Source organism: Eschscholzia californica, unplaced genomic scaffold (genome assembly GCF_041429995.1).
Source record: "Eschscholzia californica isolate CP2 unplaced genomic scaffold, dmEscCali1.0.p SCAF_4, whole genome shotgun sequence".
NCBI classification, from domain to species: domain Eukaryota; kingdom Viridiplantae; phylum Streptophyta; class Magnoliopsida; order Ranunculales; family Papaveraceae; genus Eschscholzia; species Eschscholzia californica.
The window spans coordinates 43,485,418-43,512,399 of NW_028238461.1; the positions used below are offsets into that span (position 1 = coordinate 43,485,418).

At 33.8% G+C, this 26,982-nt stretch overlaps 4 long non-coding RNA genes and 1 pseudogene across 5 annotated transcripts; 2 read left to right on the plus strand and 3 right to left on the minus strand.

The window, feature by feature from the left end:
- Positions 1 to 2,182: 2,182 nt before the first annotated feature.
- Positions 2,183 to 3,920, plus strand: LOC147544915 (protein CLAVATA3 INSENSITIVE RECEPTOR KINASE 5 pseudogene; annotated as a pseudogene).
- A 13,440-nt stretch (positions 3,921 to 17,360) lies between these two features.
- On the minus strand, positions 17,361 to 17,744 carry LOC147544916 (uncharacterized). The gene is made up of 2 exons (XR_015224118.1): positions 17,633 to 17,744; positions 17,361 to 17,546 (listed from the first exon to the last, which is right to left on the minus strand). It is a non-coding gene; the product is annotated as an uncharacterized LOC147544916 (long non-coding RNA).
- Positions 17,745 to 17,865: 121 nt separating this feature from the next.
- LOC147544917 (uncharacterized) lies at positions 17,866 to 20,261 on the minus strand. 2 transcript variants are annotated; one of them, XR_015224116.1, is made up of 5 exons: positions 19,844 to 20,261; positions 19,267 to 19,317; positions 19,063 to 19,114; positions 18,500 to 18,555; positions 17,866 to 18,140 (listed from the first exon to the last, which is right to left on the minus strand). It is a non-coding gene; the product is annotated as an uncharacterized LOC147544917 (long non-coding RNA). The 2 variants fall into 2 exon arrangements; XR_015224117.1 differs by lacking the exon at positions 19,267 to 19,317.
- A 1,036-nt stretch (positions 20,262 to 21,297) lies between these two features.
- Positions 21,298 to 21,647, minus strand: LOC147544918 (uncharacterized). The gene is made up of 2 exons (XR_015224215.1): positions 21,517 to 21,647; positions 21,298 to 21,397 (listed from the first exon to the last, which is right to left on the minus strand). It is a non-coding gene; the product is annotated as an uncharacterized LOC147544918 (long non-coding RNA).
- A 301-nt stretch (positions 21,648 to 21,948) lies between these two features.
- On the plus strand, positions 21,949 to 23,271 carry LOC147544919 (uncharacterized). The gene is made up of 2 exons (XR_015223845.1): positions 21,949 to 22,124; positions 22,269 to 23,271. It is a non-coding gene; the product is annotated as an uncharacterized LOC147544919 (long non-coding RNA).
- Positions 23,272 to 26,982: the final 3,711 nt, after the last annotated feature.

Below are 26,982 nucleotides of genomic sequence, written 5' to 3' on the forward strand. Positions count from 1 at the left end.
CATAAACAATACATAGATTTCTTCAACTTATTCATCAAAATCTTCTCCAAAGAATACCATTTCTCTTTCTCTCTCTATGTTTTGTTCTAGATCTACAAAAAGAGCTCTAGACCCCTTTTTATATAATTAACTCAAGCAGCCCTAGTTTTCCTTCTAACCCACTTCTATTTTTATGATGCTCAAGCCCACACTAACTTACTCTTCATATTAGGCCCAACCCCAAATTGACCTAAAGTTTTTTGTTATTTCCACCTAATTTGATATATATAGAGAATAGGGGTGTTGCATGCTTCCTCTATTCGTCCTTGCCCCAGTGGAAGGTACTGCTCTCTTCCCAGTTACAACCTCATAATTCAAACTGGCCTATTGTTGTTTCAATAAATTTTTGTGTATTGATTAGATTGTTCTTGTAAGCCGTTCTATGGAGTGAATTATGTTCAAATATATCTATATTTCACATGGGGTGTTCGGTTTTTCTTCTAACAGATGGCACCAAAGATGGAATCAACAATTAAGCTAAACAGTCAAATTTTATTCAACAACTAAGCCATTATGAACAGATAATAGGAATCAATAAAACGAAGCACAAAGTGTGAAGGACTTGAGTTTCCTATCGACATCGTTGACCGAAGATGGCACCTTAATGGAAACCAAGGTAAAGGGTCTCTTCCTGTAGTTGAACCTATAGCTGCATGACTTGGCATGGAACGCCCATTTCCTCCTCATCTTGAGTATGTTACTTTCCTTTCCTCTGCATTATTTGTTAGTGAGTTTTCTTTGTAAAATTGCAACCATGCATCCTCATTTCTTGATTCAATCAACTAATAGGCAAATACGTTGTTTGGTTTGTCATTCAAGTTTCATGTTCTCCTCATTAACATTCTTCCTATTTCATATATATGCATATATCCACCTCCTAATGGGAACATACTAACGAACATCGTGAATCACCTAATTGCATTTCCTCGATTTTATACACAGATTCAATCACTGATCTTCGTTACTGACACACTAACATTACTTCTCTTTTTTATTTTTTATTTTCACCTCTTTAGTTGTTTTCATTTAGAGAATTGTAGGTTATCATGATGCCTTGAAATGATGTGAAACATTTGGTGCAGGTATTACATGTGATGAATAAAATGACAATTCCGACCCCATTTCGTATGGCATTGTCTACCCCACCTCTACCATCTTCAGACCTTGCACCACCACCACCACCTCCTCTCGTGCAGCTAAAAAAATCTGATTTGGCTTACCTATTTAGTGATGAGTCAGAAAGGTCCCTCCCTTGTTAGTTTTTTCAATTTTGATTTGCGGGTTACTCTCTGCATGGTTAGTTTATTTTTGACAATGAAGTAAATTTTAATTTGGTTGGATTAGATTGACTAAATATTCTTAAAATTTGAAGTTTCTTATTTGTTATTTATATTCTCCTTTTGTGATCAAATGATTATTTTTGTTATAGGCTTCCCTAACTTAAATTTTTGTTTCAAATTATTGTTGCAGAGCTATTTAAGCAGTTGCTTTACATGAAATTGACAAACACTAATATATGAATCGGTAATTTCGCCCTTTGGAAAATAACTTAGTAATTCGATCTACGGAGAATATATGAAGATTAGTGACTTCATTTTCAACACTTCGAAAAACTCAAGAACTTCCTTACTACATATATAACAATTGGTCCATGAAAGCCAAATCGTGATCAATTCATTTTAGTTCTCTTTGAGCGAGTAAAAGACTCTTTAGCATAAGGGAGTTACGAATAACGTCTTCAGGTGGTTTGATCTTTATGTCATGATATAATCTAATACAATGGTTTGCCTTGTTAAATTCGAAATTATCCTTTATTTGTCGTGGAGTGAAGATTAGTGACTTCATTTTCAACACTTCGAAAAACTCAAGAACTTCCTTACTACATATATAACAATTGGTCCATGTAAGCCAAATCGTGATCAATTCATTTTAGTTCTCTTTGAGAGAGTAAATGACTCTTTAGCATAAGGGAGTTACGAATAACGTCTTCAGGTGGTCTGATCTTTATGTCATGATATAATCTAATACAATGGTTTGCCTTGTTAAATTCGAAATTATCCTTTATTTGTCGTGGAGTTATTCTAATAGACCAAAATGCATGCTCTTAAACAAGTAATGCCTGCTCCAATTTTTTGGAATAGGAATGGATGACTCTGCTGATAGTCTATTTTTGTTATCCGTAAGTGAAAACTATCTTCCTCAATTTACACGATTATAATGCAAATAAAATTTTATATTGGTTTTCGTTATCATTTTACAGTGGTCAACGTAACGTTTTGTTCTTATTTAGCCTATTATTTGGTTCAATAGATCTTTTTTAGATTGTATGTTGTAAGTTTACTTCTTCGCATATAACACAAAATTTCCCCTCCGATTCCTTGTTTTGCGTAAAGGGCATCCCCTGCCTGTAGGGAGCAGCCAGGGTCTTACTATACCTTCATGAACAATGTGATCCTAAGATAATCCACAGAGATGTGAAAGATGCAAATATATTGCTTGATGACTATTGCGAAGCTGTGGTGAGAGATTTTGGGTTGACAAAGCTTTTAGATCACCAAGATTCTCATGTCACTACTGTAGTTAGGGGCACTGTGGGTCATATAGTTCCTGAATATCTTTCGACAGGACAGTCCTCTGAGAAGACTGATGTTTTTGGATTTGGGATTATTCTTCTTGAATTGATCACATGACAGAGAGCCTTAGAATTCGGTAAGGCAGCGAACCAGAAAGGAGTCATGCTTGATTGGGTAAGTAGTATCGAACATATTTCATTTACGATTTTATTGATGTATTGTTCATGACTCATAAATTCGGGAAAGGACCGTCATAGCTTCTTCTAACCAAGGAATGAAACTTCCCGAAATTTCACCGAAACGTTTCCTAAAATGAGATTAGGTGCACGAAATAACACTTACAACTATTTCCTGCATAGTTTCCACCGACATGATCGAAATTTCCACCGAAATTGTTGGAAATATAGAAATCTCCACCAAAATGATGGAAATTTCGACCGACATAGTAGAAATCTAGCAAAAAACCAAAGAAACTAATACTATTAACATATCGTTTCCTTCATCTTTTTCATCTTCATTTCTCTTAGATCTCTCTTGACTTTTATGTTATGTTTTTAATGGTTTTTAAATGTATTTGAATGATCCTTGACTTAACTGCCTAAATTGATTTTATCTTAGTAACATCCCTGATATGACTGTGTAATTGACGATACCTTCTCACACTAACATAGTTATTTAACTATTAACTATTATCAGTAAGAATGTATCTTTTGAGTGTTATAGCCAAAAAGTTATTCAATTTACCCCCGGAAGTAACTGTGTAATTGTTAATGCTCTCCCTCAAACTAATAGATAATGTTAAACATCATTTTAATGCTTCATTATGGTTTCATAATCTTGTTATACATAATTGCATCATATTTCTATCATTTCTGTAGATTTGTAAGATTTCCACACTGGCCGAAACATTTCTAAGAAACGTTTCAACTTTTGGACCGAACGAAATTTCCACCGAAACCGAAATTTCATTCCTTGCTTCTAACAGAGAAGCTAGACTTGCTTATGGACAATGACTTAAAAGCTAACTATGATCGGATTGAGCTCGAAGAAACGATTCAAGTAGCTCTGTCATGTACCCAATACCTTCCAGGCCAAAGGCCCAAGATGTCTGAAGTTGTTTGGATGCTCGAAGGAGACGAACTTGCTGAGAGATGGGAAGCTTCTCAAAGATCTGAGTTGACTCGAGGAAGATCTGAGTTGACTCGAGGAAGATCTGCCCACGAGTTTTCATCTTCAGAGTGGTACTCGGATCTCACTGATGACTCCTCTTTACTGACGCCATCAATGGAACTCTCTGGCCCAAGGTAAGACGATTCTCATGAAGAATTCGGCATTCACCGATAGCAATAAGTAGAAAAATGATTGTTCGAAGAATTTATCGCATATTGGAAGTTTTTGTTGTATAGTTAGTAACATATGAGAGCTCAAAATAGTTGTGTACATGTATAGAATCTTGTAAAGGGTAGAGACATCATATTAGATGAATGAGTGGGTTTAAATAATGATTAGGACTAAAATATGTATGATTGGGATATAGATTAAATTCTTTTTAAGTTCTTATAAATTATTAACCCCCCCTGTCTTTACCTCTTCTTCATCCACTATCAATTTCTCTTTGATTTCTAATTTGTCTATATTTTCCTTAGATTTTCTATCCTAGGAAAGCTGAAATTATTGTTGTTTGTATTTTTTTCCTAATTCTCACACAATCTGTTTGGAAAAATTTCTCAGACAATAATATTTTAATTTTCACAATTTTTTTCCCTTATTACGTTTACAGTTATAATCTTGTATTTCTTTGGTTCAATTTGAATACCTAATGTTGAAAGCCCATTTGAAAAGATTATCATAACATCATCGGTCCTTGTAGTTTAGACAAGCACTTATGTGATTAGCCACTAAATTCCATACAAGAATAATCTATCAAGAATTATTAGTTAGAAGTATTTGCTTATGTGTTCTTCAACCGTTTCTTATATGGTTATGTTCCAAAACACTGAACTATTATTTAGTAGTGATGAGCCAAATAATCTTTAGCTTTGACAGAGTTTAGAAGTCAACAGAAATGACAGAGAACAAAATGCTGACTTGAATTCGAAACATTAGAGTGGCAAGTCGAATATTTAGCATATAATGAAATTTTCTCGCCCAAAAATTTGAAATACTAAAAAATTTCTTTCTTACCTCAAAAGTGCCGGCCAAGAATTGCACCTCGCTTTAAAAATTCCCCTAATTTAAAACTGTTTAGTGGAATTGAGAAATTACTTGTAAACAAAGACGGAACCAGGATTAGAAAATGAGGGGGGCCAATATTATGAACACTTGGAATCATGCCTGGTGTTCCTTCATCCATGATGCCTAAGGTGCCCAAGTATGGCTTGTGTCCGCCTTTTCTCATAATAGTTCTAGTTTTAGATCTTAGGGGAGGGGCCCGTGGTACTTTCGGTCCTAGTCCTAGAAAGTAGTGTGAATAATATCTTTTAATATTTATAAAATTATATAACAAAATTGATTATTTAAATTTTACAGCGCAATTTAATTCATACTTACAACTAGTCGGGCGTAAGAAGTGTGACCGTTATAATAAATTAAAATATATAAAAAGAATTGTTTCATTTAAATTGTCCTTTCAAAAGACTTCAAAAGAAAAATTTGGAGTTTGAATTTTTACTTGAACAAAGGAAAACATAAATGAAATATGAAAAGTTTGTTTAGAATTGATCTATGAGAAAATTAATTAAGGCCATAAAGTATAAGAATTGATTTATGAGATAAATTTAACTTGAAGTCATTGATTAGTAAGGTATTTAATTCAAACATTTATCAAAAAAAAAAAAAATATTAACAAGATTTGCTTTTTGATGGGTGTTGATTAAAGAAGAAAAACCAAAACCCTCAAAAAAACTTAATAGTAAAAGACGATCCAAAGATTTGAACCCAATACCTCGTGTACTCTAATACGACATTAACATCTCTCTACCATCCCACCCATACCATTTAATTGTTTTGTTTTGAGTGTGCCATTAGTAGTTATGTAATGCAACTTGCAGCCAGTCAAGGGGGGCCATGGCCCCTCTTGGTCTGGTTGTAGTTCCGCCCCTGCTTGTAAAGTCATTAACCAATCTTATTTTTCTTAGTTTTATTCCTTTTTTTTCCCATATTTGTTTTTTCTTACAATTGATTTTTGTTCAATGTACACGTATGCACAACTTCATATAATGTAGTAGACAGAACACTGACCACTACTGACATTGTCCTTAAACTGCCTGTAGTATAATGAGACATTGGCTCCACCCAAAGGCTTCCCAACATGGTATGTTGCATTTTGTCCAAATTTGTTGTTTCGGTGGCGCAATCACCATACTTCCATGTTTGCTGGTAAGGTATGTTACAAGTTGTTCTAAATCTATTGTTTTCATGAGACAATCAATCTACTCTTAGGCTTGCTGGTATGTACAACTATTAAAGTTTTGAAGTGGTTTTATTTTCATCAGTCTGACTTTCACTTATTTGTTTGTTTGGTATAGGCTTTACTTATACATGTTAAAGAAGTTATTTTAAAATTTTCTATTGGATTCTTTATATGATTTTTATGTCATTTTAAAATTTTATTTATTTGTTTGTTACTTTTTAATTTTTGTTTTGATTGCTTTGTATGAATGTATGTATTAAATAGTTCTAATTTATTAAAAGAAAATTGTTTAAGGTTGGTATAAGACCCACGAGTTCGTTGACTGTGGTTGCTAACTATCTTTGCTAATAGGAGTTGCAACGTTCATATTTTTGGCCAGTTAGGTTTCTCATTTATGTTTTCCTTTTCCTGTTCTCTAAAAATATTTTACATCATTTTTTTTTATCATCATTGAATATTAATTAGTTTAGGTAATAATGGATATCATAGTGACGTCTTGTGCAATGAACTGTCTATTTCACGCAATTTCCATTATGGAGATGATTCTCTAAAAACATACTACTTGCAGACAGATACATAATTCTATGTAGAAAAAGTTTGAGGCAGCACAAGAGTAAAAGACAACATTTACAAGCCCTTCGATAACTTATGCACATGAAACAAGAAGAGTATGTCGATGATTATTTCTCAAGAACCATACAATAGTAAACAAGGCACGATTCCAAAGTGAAAAAAATAAAATAAGGATCAAATTTCTTATATCAATAACTCCAAATTTCTCTTATGTCGAATGCTTTATTGAAGAGTCGAAATACCCTAGATGAACTATCAGTTGATGAGTTGAAAATTTCATCGTTGTTCAAGAATACATAGTGATAAAAATCCCAATTGAGGAACAAACTTTGAAGGCTTCTAACTAACGGTGAAAATTCTCTACAAGATGACTTAGAGGTTGTGGTAAAAGTAGTACTAATTAACTCCTAACAACCTAGATTATCATATTTGATTTTCATGTATAACATCATATGAATTAAAAAACGTAGAAGATTTGGCTATGTCTACTGTGGTTAACTCTCTACAGTAATATTATATTTTTCCGCATTGCATAAAGGGCATTCTCCCGGGAGTTGTGCCTAGTCTATACAACAAAACAAAACTTGATTTGTTGACTGGGACAAAATGAATGCATGCTGACAAGGACAAAATAGATGTCTTTCATGCTTATTATGATAAAATTTATTTCATCTTTTCTCTCTCATTAAATATCTCTTTCACATAAACCAATCACTTCACCATCAATTTAGTAAATTATTTAATTGATCTTTTCATATTCACTTGGTGGAATTGAAAGGCGTATAGAGGACGGTTCATATTTCTGAGCTCTACAGAAATTCTAAAATGATTTATACTCGCCAGTTGAATTTTAGTAGAAGACTTCCGAATTTTCGTCAATATCTTATTACAAACTACACCTTTTTTGTGTGAAAACTACTACATTTCTTTACTTGTTTATACGAAGATGAATTTTCTACTTTGACTAGGACATAATAAATGTCCACCATGCTTATTAGACAAAATTCATCTCATCTGATCTCCTCTCTCATTAAATCTTTCTCCACATAAGCCGATCACTTCTTCATCAATTTAGTAAATAAGAAAATTTAACTGATTTTTTCATCTTGACGTGGTGAAACTGAAAATGTGTATAAAACCATTCTATATTTTTGAACTCTAAAAAATATTCTAAAATGATCTATAATGTTAGCAGTTGAATTTTAGTAAAAGACTCCCGATTTTTGTCGTCAATATCTTATTACAAGTTACATTTTGCCTTTGTGAAAACTAATACATTTGTTTAATGGTATCTATGATGATGATATTTCTACTTAAATTTTCTAAACATTGTAAACACAAAATTGCAAAACATCGAAATTCTTTCAAAATCAAAACGAAATTTTATATTATTTATAAATGTTTATTTCATGAACCATTATATTTTTTATATCTTCATTGTTAATGTTAAATCTACAATGTATTGTCATATCTTTATATTTTTCGTAGCCTACCATTACATATATATTTTATTCAAACACGTAAGCGTTCAACGAATACGTCGTGTCGTAGTCACGGGTTATTGCTAGTATATTTATAAAATAAATATTTTTAACACCTTTGTTAATGTAAAATATCCTTTTAACTATTGATTATTCTACTATTAATTTTGTATTTTTGATTTTTCCAGTTTGATAGTATTAAAGTAGTGTTTTACATACGAACATTTAAAAAAAATTTATAAATCACTGGTTAAATAATATGAGATCAATATAAATAAAACATTATTAGAGTTATACTTTTAATATATCTTTATTAAATAAATATTTTTTACCGTCTTTATTAATATAATATTTTATTATCTTTGTTATATCTTTTTTAATATAATTTAATATTTTAACATTTTGTAGTCTTATTTTATACAATTTAATATGATTGAAGTAGTGTTTTTATAGTGAAATACGGATCTGTCAATTCTCAACACTCTTATACATTTCGATCATTAGGATGGGTGACAAACTTTCACAACGTTAAGTGACTTCAACTTGTCGATATTTCTGCATCGCTAATAGTTTTAAATTGATACAATCATAATGTCCGGAAAACTTAATTAACTGCATTGTATTGCTTAAGTGTAGTTTTTCAAATGTTTTTGTTTTCTTCCACGACTCTATAGAATGGTCTTAAGTATATCTACGAATTTACAAATCTTTTGTATTCTTGAGATATTCTACCCATCTTTCGATATTTATAAACGAATTTATTTTTTTTATTATAAATATAAAAATTATTAACTTTATATTTTCTGCTAACATTGAGTAGTTTAAAAATAAGTAAATATTTTTCTTTTGTATGGTAATTGATTAAGAGTTAAAGTTTTATAGTTCTTTATAAATAAAAGTCTTTAAAGTCGTCTTTAAAGCCTGCTAAGGTCACGTTCGATTGTTCCACTATCAATTTTGTATCATTTGTGTATCCATTTTAACATTATTTATTTTTTAATAATATTTTTAATATATCCTTTATAATATATCTTTATTAAATAAATATATTTTTATTATTATATTGATATAAATATTTTTATTAAGACTATATAGTTTTATTATATCTTTGTTTATTTAATATATATAAGTAACTATAGATTGTCTATAGTTTTACAATCAGTATATTGTATTCTATAAGTGTACCGTGATTATTGCGCCTATGTAATAAAATGTAATTATTTTAAAATTCGCATTTATTAAAAATATGTAGTTTTAATATATCTTTAATTATTTAATATTTTTTATATAAGAATTATATATTATCCGTAGTTTTACAATCACAATGTTGTTTTACGTACGTGTACCGTAATTCTTGCGGTTATGAAATAAAATGTAATTGTGTTAAAAATCTCATTTAAGAATTTGATTATGTGTTTTTGTGAAGAGGTAAATCACCTCTTGAATAATTGAGATAACAGTTAACTGAACACAGAGAGAGAGGGAGAGAAATCGTGAGAGAGAGAGAGATGTGAGAAAGAATTCTCTGTGTGTTGTATTCATTGGTTTACATGGGTATTTATAGGTTTACAAGTGATTTACATATAGAAGTAATCTAGGAATATTGGAAACTTACTTATACATAAAATATTACATAATATAGCAACTTCCTATAATATTAACCCTAGTCGGTTTGCCCCTTGCTTATGGTCGGTCGGGCTTGTCGAGTGGGTCTGGTGCTATACTCTAACACTCCCCCTCAAGTTGGAGCAGAAAGAGACGTGAGGCCCAACTTGCCAATAATCGTCTTGAATGCATCAGCTCCTAGTGGTTTGGTAAAGATATCCGCAAGTTGTTCAGAAGTTGGTGTGAAACGAGGAGCGATGACATTTGCTTTGATCTTTTCCCGAACGAAGTGATAATCAATCTCAATATGCTTTGTTCGTTCATGGAAAACAGGATTATCGGCGATATGGAGAGCAGCTTTGTTATCACAGTGAATCGTCATGGGTGAAGAATGTGTTATGCCAAAATCTTTGAGAAGATACTTCAGCCATTGAAGCTCACTAGTGAGATGTGCTAGCGCACGGTATTCTGCTTCAGCAGAAGATTTAGCAATCGTTGGTTGTTTCTTGGATTTCCAAGAGAGAGGGCTAGAACCCAACATAGTGAAATAACCTGTGGTAGAACGACGAGTGGAAGGGCATCCAGCCCAGTCAGAGTCACAATATCCAGTAATGTGAAGAGAACTGGAAGAAGAGAGAAGAAGGCCATGGCCAATGGATCCTTTGAGATAACGAAGGACCCGATGAGCAGCATCAAGGTGAGTAGTGCTGGGTTTTTGTAGAAATTGACTAAGATTATTGATCGCGTAACAGATATCAGGACGTGTTACGGTAAGATAGAGAAGACGACCAATCAGCCGTCTGTAAACGGTGGGATCTGGAAGAGGATCACCATCGAAAGGACTGAGACGAAGCTTTTGTTCCATTGGGAAGGGAGAAGGACGGCATGCCGAAAGACCAGAGTCTTTAATGATGTCAAGGGCATATTTGCGTTGGCAAAGGAAGATGCCTTTGGAGGATCGGGAGACTTCGATCCCTAAAAAATATTGAAGACGACCCAATCCTTGAGAGAGAAAGTGGTGTGGAGAAAGGATTTGAGTTTGGAAATGACGGATTCATCATTTCCAGTGATGACAATATCATCTACATAAACTAGAACGTAAAGTTGTACGGAAGATGTGCAGAGAGAAAATAACGAATAATCAGAAAGGGACTGTGTGAAACCCTTTTTGATAAGGACGAAAGAAAATTTGGAAAACCATTGACGAGATGCCTGTTTGAGGCCATAAAGAGATTTCCGAAGTCGACAGACTTTGGACTCCCCCTGTTTGGAGAAACCGGGGGGTAATTTTATGAAGACCTCTTCATCGAGGTCGCCTTGGAGAAAGGCATTATTTACATCTAGTTGGTGGAGAGACCAACCTTTAATAGACGCGATTGATAGAAGAACGCGTACAGTAACTAATTTTGCGACGGGGGCAAAGGTGTCATGAAAATCGAGACCCTCGATTTGTGTGTACCCTTTCGCTACTAGACGGGCTTTGTAGCGTTCAATGGAACCATCGGCCCTGAATTTGATTTTGTAGACCCATTTACATTCAATTGCCCTTTTTCCAGAAGGGAGGTCCGTAATGGTCCATGTGTTATTTGATTCTAAAGCGGCAATTTCTTTAGACATTGTCTCACGCCAATGAGGTGATTTGACGGCTTGAGAAAAGGAAGTGGGTTCAACGGTTGTGATTACCGAATTGAGAAAGACTTGATGAGAACCCGAGAATTGTTCAAAATTCAGATATTGAGTAAGAGGGTATACCACGTTAGAATCCGGGTAAGAGTGACAGGCGTAGTCATTGAGATGAGTGGGCGGTCGGCGGTTGCGTGATGGCCGTGGAGGATGAATCGGATCAACGGGAGGAGGCACCTCTAGTGAAGTGGGCGCGTGATCGATAGAGGAGGGAGCTGGGCTCCGGCTTTGATCCGTGAGGTGCTCAGGGGTGCCCGAAGGGAAGTCACTGTCGGGTTGATCCGAAGCGGAAGGGACATAGCTGAAAGGCCGCGAGGGAGTGCCTATAGGCACATCAGTGGCAGTATGAGAGGCTTGTCGAGTAGCCGATTGTGGATAAGATGTCCTCGGAAAAGTAAAAGTGCCATCATCGTGGATGGAGACCATCGGTCGGTAGGGAGGAGGAGAAGGGATCGGATGTTTAGATAACATCGGAAATTTATCTTCGTAAAAAAGAACATCACGAGATGTGATTATTTTACGAGAATTCAAGTCGAATACGCGATATCCTTTTTGACTGTGGGGATAGCCGACGAAAATACCCGGAGATGCTCGGGAATCTAACTTTGTTTGTACCAAAGGGCGTCTAGTATAACATAGACATCCAAAGACCCGAAGATGGTCAAATTTAGGAGGAGAACCCAAGAGTTTTTCATGAGGAGAAAGGCCTTGTAATGTTGGTGTTGGCAATTTGTTGATGAGATATACTGCCGTCAGAACACATTCACCCCAAAAGGAAATCGGGAGATGAGCTTGAAGTCGTAAGGAGCGTGCTACTTCTAGAATGTGTCGATGTTTTCTTTCGACGATGCCATTCTGTTGAGGAGTATGAGGGCAACTAGTTTGATGAATAATGCCCTTCTTACGGAACCATGATTGAAGTTCGTGGTTCATAAATTCCGTACCATTATCGGATCGAATTGATTGAATTTTCGGAATAGGAATCGTTCCTTGTCCGGATTGTAAATTTGAGATTGAAGAATCAAATTAAGTTGATATATAATTAGAAAAATTCTTGAGAAATTGAGTAGTGTCGGATTTATGTGACATTAAAAAAATCCAAGTGCAACGAGTAAAATCGTCCACTAAGGTTAAGAAGTAACGACAACCAGAGTTTGAGGGAACGGAGAAAGGTCCCCATAAATCCGCATGAATTAATTCAAAGGGACGAGAAGAAGTAGAAGTACTTAACGGAAAAGATAATCGTGTAAATTTGGACAAGGGACAAATTTCGCACGGATTTTTATTGAATGAAACTAATTTCATACATTGATTCTCTGAAATTAAAGACTTAAAAATAGAAGAAGAAGGATGTCCGAGGCGCCAATGCCAAATATCGGAAACATCTTTATTATATAGACTATTACTAGAAATTGAAAAAGAGCAAATCCTAATATCCGCGCGGAGAAAGTATAGTCCTTCATGGAGATCACCAAGTCCAATCCTCGCTTTCGTCAATGGGTCCTGAAAGACACATGAGCAAAAATCGAATGTTACTAAACATCGAAGAGAATTGGTGAGTTGGGAGACAGAAATTAAATTGATTTTAAATTCCGGAACATGTAAAACGTTTTTGAGAATTAAGTTTGAATTGAAAACAATTGTTCCAATGTGACGTACTTGAGTACGTTTACCATCCGGTAAACGGACAAAACAATGAAGTGGAGCATCAACATAATGTGAAAAACGAGATAAAGAACTACATATATGTTTGGCGGCACCGGAATCAATAACCCAAGGAGAAGAGAAGAATTTAATACCTGTAAAGTTAATACCTGCGTCGGTAGAACCTTGAGTAGGGTTGGAAGCGTCGTTAGACTGGCGTTGGTGATCAAGTAGTGAAAGAAGACCTTGATATTCCTCTTGAGTTAATGAGGTGGCTAGAGGTGTTCCCGTGGGAGGAGTAACCGATTCGGTTATGGTGGCGGCAATAGGACCGGTCGGTCGTGGTGGGCGATTTGGCCGAGCACCCGAGTTGGATCGGTTTGGATAACCGTGTAGTTGATAACATGAAGCCCGGACGTGGCCATGTTGTTGACAATAGTCACAAAAGGGACGAGCTCGTTTAGGACGTTGAGCGTTTGGTTTCTCCATTCGAAAAGGTCGTTGATCATTGTTGTATGTTGCAAGGGTGGCGGCTTCCGGTGGATTGGAAGTAGCGGCCATGATGTTTTGTTGGATCTCTTCTTGTTTGACAAGAGAATGAATCTTTAAGATCGAAGGAAAAGGGTCCATTAACAAAACTTGACTTCGAATTGCCGAAAAACGGTCATGAAGCCCTAGAAGAAATTCCATAGCACGTTCTTGATTAGTACGATCAAGTAACGATTTCCCTTGACCACAAATACATGGATCGATTACCATAAGGGATTGTAACTCATCTTGTAGAGATTTGAGTTGAGTAAAATAGGAGGATACATCATGTCCTTCTTGTTTGAAGGAAGAAATTGCCCGTTTCAATTGATAAATTTTTGGGGCATTGGTTTGAAAAAACCTTTCATAAAGATTACGCCAAATATCGGCGGCACTTTCATCGTATAAAACGGAAGACCGAATATCCGGAGCAATGGAGTTGATAATCCAACTACTAACAAGATCATTACACCTTCCCCATGAGTGTAATTGGGTTGGAGAAGTGGGTTTGGAATAGAACCATCTACAAACCCGAATTTATCTTTTGCCCGAAGAGCCATCTTCATGACTCTTGACCAGGAGGCATAGTTATCTCCGGTTAACAATGGAGTGATGAGAATTGTAGTTGGTGAATCAGAATGATGAACATCAAACACCGGATTAGGTGGAGAATTAGGAGTATAATCTCCAGAATCGACTTCAGTAGTAGTCATGATAAAGAAAATTGATTATTAAAAAAAATTGAATTGGCTCTTATACCATGTGAAGAGGTAAATCACCTCTTGAATAATTGAGATAACAGTTAACTGAACACAGAGAGAGAGGGAGAGAAATCGTGAGAGAGAGAGAGAGATGTGAGAAAGAATTCTCTGTGTGTTGTATTCATTGGTTTACATGGGTATTTATAGGTTTACAAGTGATTTACATATAGAAGTAATCTAGGAATATTGGAAACTTACTTATACATAAAATATTACATAATATAGCAACTTCCTATAATATTAACCCTAGTCGGTTTGCCCCTTGCTTATGGTCGGTCGGGCTTGTCGAGTGGGCCTGGTGCTATACTCTAACAGTTTTGTTATTTAATGTCTTCTCAACCATCATATAACAATGGTCGTTTGTTCACTTCAGTTTATGAAGAGTATAAAATTACTCTTCTAGTATTATATGTGTAGGTTTATCTTTCTCCTTATCTTTATACTAAATAAATTATTTAGAAGAAATTTCGAGACGGGTATGTTTGGATGATTAAAAATATTAACATGTTTAGACAATTAAAAATATTGATATCATGGTGATCTTCGTCGTCATCGTATTTGAAGATATGTACAATGATAAAAGTTGACGTAAAAGAATAAGAATGATGAAACTACACATATGGATTATTTGAAAGTGTTAAATGGAGGGTATTTCTAAAAGAATTTGAAAAAAAAGTTAACAGTTCATGGACTGAAACAAAAAAAGTCATGTAGGTATGTAAAACACATATGTTAAGATCTAAATATTAATATTAAAAATGGATTTATTTGTTTATTTTATAAAAATACTTTAGACAATTATGTTCGGTGCACTTTTTATCAATAAAATGAATTGATTTGAATTTTTGTCTCACATCTACTTTATGGCTTTAAGGCTACAAAGGTGTTCATATTTTTCCTTCATCCATCTATTCTTCATCACAAAAGGAAAAACAAGTGTTAGAAAAGGAAAATTAAAAAGTTTCAAAGAGCATTATGTAGTAGTTTTTATAACATCTATTCAAAAACAAATTACTTATTACCAGGTATTTTTAGGGTTTTGAAGATTGAAACTTGCCGACTTCAGGCTTCAAATCAAAGATTACTTTCTCTCTCCAAAAAGTTGCACTCAAACAGAGTAGCCAACTATAGTCCTTCTTATACTGCCCTCTCCCTTTTAATGATAAATTGTACCGAATCACGGAAGTACACGTAGCAAAAAAGAAAACCAACAATCGATCCAATGTAAAGCTCCACAGTGAGGGCACGCTATATTCAATCGACCTAAGGAATGACGTCCCATAGAGCTACTAATAATGTTGTTACTTGGCAGCGGAGAACCAAAATTTAATTCATCATCAGTCAGGTCATCTTCAATTATATGGTCTGGAACTATTCTGACTGCTTCTTCATAACATTCATTATGGGTTCTCCCGTTTGTAGATGTCGAAGTACTACTACTCATATTCTACGTCCATAATTAAAGTGACAGAAAAAATTAACTAAATTGTTAAAAAAAATATTTAAAACATTCATTTATGAATAAATTAATATAATCGAAAATCAAACCTCATCAGAATGCTCAATGTTGACTTGTGGAGGATTAAAGCTTGTGGAATTTTAATTTCTTTCAACAATTCTCAAAGTTGGGACTCGAGTAGCACTTATCAGTTCAGCTTGAAGACGGGCACGTTCTGCTAATTGTGCCTTCGAACAATTATTCTACCAAATAGTAATATAATATGATTAGTTGAGATAATATTTTTCGTGATTGACTATTTAAAGTATATGAAGCTTATTATCCAAAAGTTAAAAACAAGTAAGATTTATCTATACAGTATCATACCTTTTAATAATGAATATCACGGTAAAAAGATAAGAAATTTGAAAAAAAATAAAGAAGTGTTATTTGTGTATAAAATTGAACAATTTGTACTTACATCTGGTTGTGCTACCCATTTCTCTTTGCGCAGACGTGATTGCTCTATTTGAATGCGCTCATGTTCTGATAGTGTATGATTCTATTAAAAAGATTAAGATACACTAATCAAAATAAAAAATTTTAATATTTATAACTTGACAAAATATAAGAGAATATATTAGTAAAGCAATTACATCATTTTCATTTAGGAGAGATATTTCAGAGACATTTGACTGAATAGCATATGAAGTTCCTTCGTCCAAACGGGTCAAATGCTCTGTTAAACGGGGAATGCGTTGTGCTATACTTTTATTCTACAAAAAAATAAAAATCATATATTATTATTTACAATATATACATAGATAAAGTGTATGATATAAAATTAGTGGTGCTAATACTTACGACATGATCCTCATTTTGATTTCCAGAACATACTTCAGGAGCTGCATTAATAGTATTTGAACTTCCTTCTCCGAAACGGGTCAAACACTCTCTCGCACGACGATTTCATTGTGCGATAGTTCGAATCTACAATATTGAAAAAAATTACTTTTATAGAGATCAAACAATATATTTTGTAATTTGCATCATAGGGTGAAAAAGTTACATTGAGTTGTTCATCCCTATCCCACAACATATCTCCTCGTCGTGAATATTTAGTTGATTAGCAACTGAATTTCTTTCATCCAAACGTGCAGAACGCTCTCTTTCACGACGATTGCGTTGGGCTATAGTTCGATTCTGTAATATTTAAAAATAATTAGTAAAAAATAATGCAGAGTAATAGGGGGTTCAAGTTTAAATGAAGTAGTTACATTTAGTTGTTCAGCTTCGTGCTCAAGGACCTCGACACCAGGAATATTCGACTCAATAGGAAGTTGATTTCTTTCATTTAAACATGCAGAACGCTCTCTTGCACGACGATTGCGTTGGGCTATAGTTCGATTCTGTATTATTAAAAAATAATACATAATAATAGGCGGGTTAAAGTTTAAATGTAGTTACATTGAGTTGTTCAACTCCATGCTTAGAGGAGATATGTTCGTTAGGAACATTTGGTCGATTAGCAACCGAATTTTTTCGCCTAAACGTGTCGAACGCTCTCTTGCACGACGATTACGTTGGGCTATAGTTCGATTCTGCATTATTAAAAATAAAAAGTTAATTGAAAACCAATACTTATTAATAAGCGGGTTAATATAAATTAGTTACATTTAATTGCTCAACGCCATGCTCGGGAGGGAAGTCGGTGGCTCGTACATTGGATTGGTTAGAAAATAAGTTTCTTTCATCCAAACGTGAAGAACGCTCTCTTGCGGGGCGATTTCGTTGGGTTGTAGTTCGAGTCTACAATTTGAAAAATGGTTATATGAATAAGGTTAATTTGATAAGTTTAATTCATGAGTTGGTAAAAAAAAGTGTAATTGTCATACTTCAAAAGCGTCATCTTCATCTGGCGGGTCATGAGTATGATGTTGATGAGACGCCATGTATAAGGAAAAACCTGCATTTTAGTAATTTTCATGAAAACTTCGCAAATTTCCAAATATAAATTAGAAAGTCCAACGTAATAAATCGAGATAACTAATATGAACATTTAAAATATTTAGTATCGAGGAACTCTATACTAAGCTTGTTGAGTTCTTTAATATTCTAATAGCAACTAAAATAGAACTATATAGTTTGCTTACCAAATAAATAACTGCAAAAAAATTAAACTAAACATTAGTCAATGGTGATAGTTCAAAGAAAGAAAAAAGAGAAGAAAAAATATCATGTCTAAACCAAATAAAATGAAAATAGCGAAACAGAAAGATAAAGAATTACAATAATATTTGTAACTTATAGAAATCAAAAGAAACTCGTACTATGAAACGTCAACCTGCATATAAAAATATGGAAAAAGCGGATGAGATCAAACTGATAGTATCAACCCTGAACCTGCATACAAATATATGGAAAAATCAGATGAGATTATCATAAGTCAAAATAAATCTAATCAAAACAAATATTTGTACTTTGAAGAATTGATACACATATCCGTATGTTTTGTCCTAAGTTATTAAGGTGAAATAAGGGAAGAGAGACAATACCTGGCGCTCCAACGCAATTTAAAGATGTTTGAGAATAAAATTTGAGTGGTTTTACGTGTGAGAAAAGAAAGAGAGATAATACTTGGTAGTACAACGCAAATTAAAGATGATTGATGATAAAATTTGAGTGATTTACGTGAGAGGGAAGGAAAAAGAGATGAAACAAAAACGCAATTTAAAATCAATTATGAGAAAGAGATACAATACCTGGTAGACCAACACAATTTAAAATCAATTATGAGAGAATCTTGCTCCTATACAACCTGTTTAAAATATTAAAAATATAACATCATTAGAATTTCAATATAAAAGCAAGGAACTGAAACTGTTTTAAAACACTTGGTTTAAGCCAATACATAAATCTTCAATTTTGTTGCTGAACTGATTATCACTATATAAATCTGTAATTTGTTACTCTTCTATCTTCTTTGACCCTCAAACAGTTGACGGATACACTTCAGAAAACAATACATTAAATTTGTAGTTTATTACTCTCCTATCTTCTTTGACCTCAAACAGGTTATAGTAAATCTATAATACATAATCTAATCTATATGTATTTCTATAGATTGTGTTGTAAATCTACAATACATAAATCTGTAATTTATCAATTTTCGATATAAAAGTCAGGAACTCGAACAGTTGTAAAGTACTTCGACAAACAATACATAAATCAGACATATAAATGAGAGAGATAACCATAAGAAACAAAAACCATTGATAGTCAAACACAATCAATGGAGAAATAAATATAGGAATAGATATGAAACCTGAAAAACGCAAATTAAAATCAATTATGAGAGAATCTTGCTCCTACACTACCTGTTTAAAACATTAAGAATATATCATCATTAGAATTTCGATATAAAAGTAAGGAACTGAAATTAGATATAAAAGTCAGGAACTCGAATAGTTTTTTTTGAATTGTTAAGAGTGTGCCTCGAACCCTTGACCTCTAAGGTGGAAAATTATACCTCTTACCACTCCAACCAAGGGTTGTTGGCAGGAACTCAAATAGTTGAAATCTGTTATTTATCAAATTTCGATATAAAAGTCAGGAACTCGAAAAGTTGTAAAATACTTAAGAAAACAATACATAAATTTGTAGTTTATTACTCTCTTATCTTCTCCGACCTCAAACAGGTTATAGTAAATCTATAATCTATAATACAACACATAAACTAATCTATGGGTATTTCTATGGATTGTGTTGTAAATCTTCAATACACAAATCTGTAATGTATCAATTTTCGATATAAAGGTCAGGAACTCGAACAGTTGTATTCTTCTTCGAAAACCAATACATATATCAGAGAGATAAATCGATATAAAAGTCGGGAACTCGAATAGTTGAAATTTGTAATTTAACAAATTTCGATATAAAAGTCAGAGAGATAAATCGATATAAAAGTCGGGAATTCGAATAGTTGAAATCTGTAATTTATCAAGTCTTCATGAACCATTTGCAAATAATGAAGGAGAATTAAAAGATGCAGAAAATAATTGTAAACTATCATAGGAATTTTAACAAACATGTTATCTACAATATACCTGAAAGAACAACTTGAAGAGTTCTTCCTCTTCAACCTAATTCTCATTCACAAACTTTCTGTTTTAACAAAATAAACGAAGATGAACCACCGTATTTATAACATTCGTAGTAGAAGATTGTAGAGTCTGAAGAAATTGGGTTTCTTCAAAACGGATCTATGGAGTGATAATCGGATTTAGTTTGGATTTGGAGAATTTTAGTTAAGATAATTTAGGGTTAGATAACTTGGGTTTAGGTTTTATAGGAACCAAATCTGATTATCACTCGGACTATGTTTTCTATTTAGTCGAGATATGAGGTGGGTTTGAGAATGAGATAGTAGAAGGAAGATCCTCCCGGTAGAACTGTAGCAGACGGTTAGGGAGAGAGGATGTTTCTCATTCACCCATGATTCCTCCCATAATCTAAGCTAAAAACAAAAAATGACGATTGTAACCTTCTATTTAAGTCGGTGGAAGAAGCTATCATAAGAGTATTTATGATAAATTAGGCGTGGGAAATAAACTTCTCTCTCCCACGATTATGTGGGCATATCAATAACAGGGTAACTTAACAAAAAAATAATATAACAGGGTAGTTCTGACAAGTTCATGTCCTACAACAACTTACTAAAACTTTGATCTCAATTCACTTTCAAGGCCTATGACCACCAAGAAGCCTATGCGTTCTTTACAAAAAAGAAACATCTTATGCGAGATCGAGATGAACATCGAATTAATGAATTCAACATTAGAATTTATAGAAAATCCGGTTGCATTTCAACCCTAAAGAATAATCTTCTTCACAAACAAAAAATTGTAACTTCAATTGAAGGAAAGAATAAGTTTCTTAAAGTAATTGTGCACATAATTGTCACCTCACATAAATGTGGGATTAGTCACCTAATTTGTGTATTAGACAAAAGGAAGCATCAACATTTAAAGATTAAAAACACATCAAAGTATTAGCCAATCCGAAAAAATTCATTATATCGTTTCCGAATTTGTTAGGCAATGAAAAGTGAGAAGAATGTTACACTATGATGACTTTGATATCTCTCACTCACTATTTTCTTTTGTTCATTGAAAGCTTTCACTCACTATATAATCATCAGTGAATGTATAAAAATACATTTGGTTTAATAATACATTTGGTTTAATATGCAAATAAAAACTGAAATGTCTCTTAAAGTTGTGACGACCACCAGACCACCTTATTTTGTACTCTTCATAATTATTATCTTTATCAATTTCATGGCTTCTCCTTCAACATAGATGGCTCTTTTTTTCCCTACAAAAAGTTATAAGGTTGATACAAAGTGGTAGATACAAAAATAAATAAGAAATTTTAATAGATTATGAGCAGATACAAAAGAAAGAAGAAAGATTTAAAACTTGAGAACTTTTTAACTGTTTACAATTCGTATAACCAGAACTACCAAAAAAATAAAAAAAGTGAACAACAAAACATCAAACCTCTCTGAAGCATTTTCTCAATCAGTTTGTGTTCATGCTCAAGTAATCAAAATCCAACTAATATGGGGAATTTTGTTCCTTCAGCTGAAACTCAAACACCTGCAAAAATTGAGTAAGACATCAACATAACATTTCAAAGAAAAGGGTGACAATTTAAAAGATAGGATATATAAATAAACAACCAAAAAAATAATACTGTGAGGATTTGAAAATTCTACATGGATGAAGGTAAACAATTAAATAATTAGGAAAACCAAGTGGAGAAGAATGAGAAGAAGAATCAGTCTAAAGAAGTTTGGTTCAAATATTTATGAATTTGGGAGGTAAAGTTAGAGGAGGTTTTGAATCCGTTTTTTTTGGAGAGAGGAGTTTGGAAATTAAGGAACGTGGGAGGGTATAAAACGTGGTAAAGTTATAGAGAAAATGACTGTTTGAGTTCAAAAAGATATCAATATAACAAAAAAAACCTACTTAATTTTTTATTAATCATTAGTTATCAAATTATTAGGGTTAATAACAGATTAAGTTTAAAATAATTTGGTTAATTGTTATTCAGGTCAAAAACTTAAAACTGTTTTCTCTATATACCAAAATTACCCTTTTAATTATTTTCCTCTCTCTCTACTGGTTCGATTGAAACTTTCCTCTCTCTATCTTGTTCGTTGGAAATCCTAGATGGAGATTTCTTCCAACTGATTTGCAACTTCTCCGTCATGGTATCTTTTTCCATTGATGAATATGTTGTTCTAAGTCTTCATCTTCTGTTATTGTTCGATTTATTTGAAGTAATCTACCAAATTTTTCTGTCGAAGTTCTGACTATATAGGTATCGTATTTCCTTCGTGTTCATCATCTAACCTTCATATTAACATTCATCTTCTTTATTGATAACCTAGTAAGTACTTCTCTTCATCTTTAACTTGGGTTTATTATCCATCTTGATGTTATTCTATTGATTTTATAAATACAGACCTTGCATGTAAGAAGTGTGGTTATACCAACATAGCTCATCAGGTGTTTGACGAAATGCCTAAAAGGCTTTTTTGTTGTTGTCTCAAATGAGTTTTTTCACGAATCAATTCTGATTAACATTCCTAGCAAATTCAAAAAAATGGGTGGAAGGTATTTAACACAAAATCATCATACAATCTTCCTCAGATAGGTGAAGCTTGGGGTTTAGACGTATCTCTACGAGATCGCCGACTCAAACTTATCTATACCAATATTGTGGTTGTGGGGAACGGTATTGTCCTCTTGTGTTCATTAGAGAAGGAAGATTAATGGGGAAATATCATTTGATGAAGAAAAATTCATTGTTTTATCAAATGACTCTAGAGCAGTTTTGGGAAGAGATTTATGGATGCCAAAGTGATTATTACACCTCAACATCAGGTAATTGTAACATCGTGAGTGTGAGTGCGAACGTGCAGAAAGAGTCAATTAAGCTATTTGAAGAGGAAGCTGTGGAGGAATATGACTCTATAATTGGTGAAACTCGTGAAAATGGATTTATATGGTTTAAACAAGCTCATAATAATAGTAAATAATAAGGGAATAAGTCTTCAAGTGATGGCAGTACTTTAGGGTTGAGTGAAGCTATTGTTGAGAAGATGAATTGGATTCAAGAAAAAGGAGGATGGGTAAGAGGAAGAGGTGGAGGAGTAATGAACAGTATAGAATATGAGTTGGTGAAGAAGGAATTTAGAGGAGAAGATGGGTGGAGAAAATTTGGTTGTTTTGTGTTGGTGGAAAGGTTTGCTTTAAGAAGAACGGATGGGAGCTTGGTGCTAACATGGGATTACAAACATGTCCATCAGATTCAAAGCAAATGGGAATAATGAAAGGATGAATGTATTTAAGGATGTATGGGCAGTAAAAAAAAAAAAGCTCACAATAATGCATGTCTTGTGATATTCTAGTATATGATTTATGAGTTATACCTATATTAATGTGAAGCTCATTTTTTCGGCTCATCATATTCCATTGAGTGGTACACGCACTTTTTTTTAAATAATGGAGACACATGGTTTGAAACTTTGAATAGGTTACTTTAGTTTAAACTTTTGGAAAGGTTATATTACTTAATTATTGCGTTGTGTCACATTTTATTGTTCATATTAGTGATCTGTGGGAAGTTTTTTTAACCATCTCAATTAGTCATTACAAGACAATTTAAAGTTTTCTTCATAACGGTAGAAATAATGAGTTAGATAAATGAAGTATAAATCAGAATGTTGTTTGGTGTGTCGTCCCTTTCGCAATCATGTTGGAAATAATGAATTAGATGAATAATGTACAGTAAAAAAAACTTGAGAGAAAGAGAACGTTAATCATTCTCATTCTCATAAACGTGTGCAAACTGAGTTTGCATTGTCGCACATGCAAACGCAATTTGCATTGTCGCAAATGCAAACACATGTTTGCAGTTTACATTATGCAAACACATGTTTGCAAAACCGATTGTTGCAAATACGTTTGCATAACAGATTGTTGCAAACACGTTTGCATAACATATTGTTGCAAACACGTTTGCATAACATATTGTTGCAAACACTTTTGCAGAAAAACGTAAAGGAAAAAAACGCCGTTTTTTCTGGGTTTTTTTTTTTGAAAAAAAGTATTGAAAGTGGATCTTGTTAGAAAGCTAGTGAAAACTCATTTCTAAATATATAATTTTTATAGAAATCCGACATCTCAAACAAAAGTTATATCGATTTAAAGTTTAAAGAAAAATAAAAGAATTTAGTTACACAAAATGACAAAAGGGGGTATTTTAGTATTTGCACACTTTTTTACATGAATAATCATTTTCAAATGTTTTGTGCTTTTCTACTCATTTTCAATATTATTTTGACCTTTCTAGAAATTACCCCGCTCTATGGGACGTCATTCCTCAGGTCGAATGAATATAGCGTGCCCTCACTGTGGAGCTTTACATTGGATCGATGAAAAATTAACTAATGACTCCAATCACACTCTATAATCCAAGATCAAATTATTTGTCCATAGTCTGTAAAATGGTTACAGGGGTTATCTAGGAAAAAATAAATAACTTTAAGACAATGTGAGGAAGGGACAAGGTTCACTTGTTATCACTCAAAAATATTATATTGCTCTGTTATGATTCTAAAGTATTAGATTGGCAAACGGACTTGAACATATTTGTTCGACCACTGCTTAATGGAAGTTTTAAAGGCGTCTCCCAATAGTGTTATTGAGCTTGCCCGTTATTAACACTTTCATTAGAAAATTATTAAAACACCTTCTCTCAAAACAGACACTCCCACATTTTTCTTTCTCAAATTAAAATAAGTGGACTCTGAACCGCTTTTGTTTCAAGGTCGTTTCAAATCTACTAGTAATTTACATATCATGTAAAATAACGACAAATTACCTTAATATCAAATAATGATATCTAAGTTTAAACCCATTCCTAGCTAACCTAAATCGAGTTTTCAACCATCCAATATCCCTGAAAATCAGCCATAATCTTAGAACTGAACCCATAATTTACACTAGACCATCTTCATCTTCTGCATCTAGGAACGGAAAGTAGTTGAAAACCTTCATTGCATACAGATCTGAAATACTATCTCAAACCCTCATTCCAGCTAAAAGTTCAAAGATCCATCTTTTTCAATCTTCAATCAGTAGCAGGAAAGACAAAGCAACGTCATCAATCAACTGTAGCGTGTAGATCAAGGCGAGATCGACCCACAATCGTTCACCCTCAAAATCAAGGCAAGATCGACCTATCTCTATTGACACAGGAACAACTTGGTGATTCATCATCACCTCGCAGATAAGTACTCAAAGATTTTCTTTTTTATTTTATCTTTGGTAGCTTAATTTCATTTCATATGTAGCAGGTTAATGGAGTATCTTTGCATTAGTTTAGCCACTACCTGATGATTGTATTAGTTTTCATAATATTTTCCTGCACTTAATGTCTCATGCATATCCCCTACTTCACTACTAAAATCAGCTCCTGCATTTAATGTCTCATGCATAGTTTAAATTAAATGTCTCATGCATAGTTTCAATTAAATTTCTTGTTTTCTCCTGTTTACCTTAGCATACTTACTATTAGTTGTTCTTAGTATACTTCGTTCCTTCATGTCATAGACTTCCTTGTTTCTCGTTGATCTCATATGATTTTATATTATTATCTATACCAGCATTTATAGATATTATTGGTTTTTTTTTTTTTTTCAGTTTATGGTGGTTCCTCTGTCCTTTCTATCTTCTCTGTTTGTGGTTGTTCTTTCTTTCTCTTTGTACTCTCTGTCTTCTCATCTCAGTTCTTTCTTTCTATCTCAGTCTCTTTTCTGGTGTCTTTCGTTTACTTTTTCTTTCTCTTTCGTTTAAAGATCTTTCTTCCACTTTCTTCCTCTTTCTGCCCTCTTTATCTCTTCTCAATTCATTTACTTTCTTCGGTTGTGTTTTAGATTGTTAGTGGTTTCGTGTATCTTGTTAGTTTATCCTTGTGTGATCCCAGTTAGTGATTTTGGGTCTGATCGGGCCTCTTGGCCTCATTAACCTCGACTTCCCCTACACCCGTTGTACTTTCCAATTTTGCCTTTTTAGTTGATGTGCTGGGTATATTATAGTTTTTCTTGTTTTAGCTCATTGTTCTGTTTCTTCTGATTGTTTCTCTCTGTCTCCCTGAGCTTTTCTGTTAGTGGCGTTTGATCTTTATTCTTCCCTCTCGGTGGCCAATTTCTCGGCTTTGTGGGCTGCCTTTATAGTCTTATTACTTTGGCGATTTATGGACCCTCCTTCCCCTATCTACAATCACACCCCAATGGACTTGGCCGTGTTGGCCTGGAACGTTAGGGGGTGTGGAAACTTTGTCAATAGGAAACACTTAAGGCGCCTCATTAATGAAAATAACTCGGAGTTCATTTTCTTATCTGAGACGAAATGTATTAATACCAACCTAGATAAGATCCTTAACCTCAATAATATCTACAAGCACCATGTCGTAGACCCTATCAACAAAGCCGATGGGCTCGCCTTCTACTGGTCGACCAACTACACTATTGAGATTTTATACACAGATCACAACATGATCCATGCTAAAGGCACCCAAATCAACAACAATTGTCAATTCTTCATTACTGGTTTTTATGGGAGCCCATACGACAATAACAAAATGAAACTCTGGGAAACTCTGGCGAGTCACAGCCCAGATAATCAATTGCCTTGGTTAGTTATTGGTGACCTTAACTGCATTCTTCATCCTTCCGAGAAAGCCGGTGGAAAGGAGGCCCACAGTTCGAACATGTCCAATTGTAAGAAAGCCATCAACCGGTTGGGCCTCCATGATATTGGCTTCTCGGGCTATCCTTATACTTGGTCCAATAAACAATTTAAGGGCAACCTAATTCAAGAGAGACTTGACCGTGCTCTGGTCAATCATAGTTGGCTCATGATTTATCCTCATTCTAAACTCACTCACCTCCCCACCCTTGGATCCGACCATAATCCTATCCTGCTAACCACTAAACAAAACTCGTCTTTGGGGCGAAAACCTTTCAAATTCATCCGTACTTGGATGTCTCACCCCAAGTGTGCTCAATTTGTCAAAACCAATTGGAACTCTCTCAATAATCTTATTCAAGCTAAACTTAACTCTCTGGCCATTCGGCTGTCGAAATGGAACAAAGAAGTCTTTGGAAACC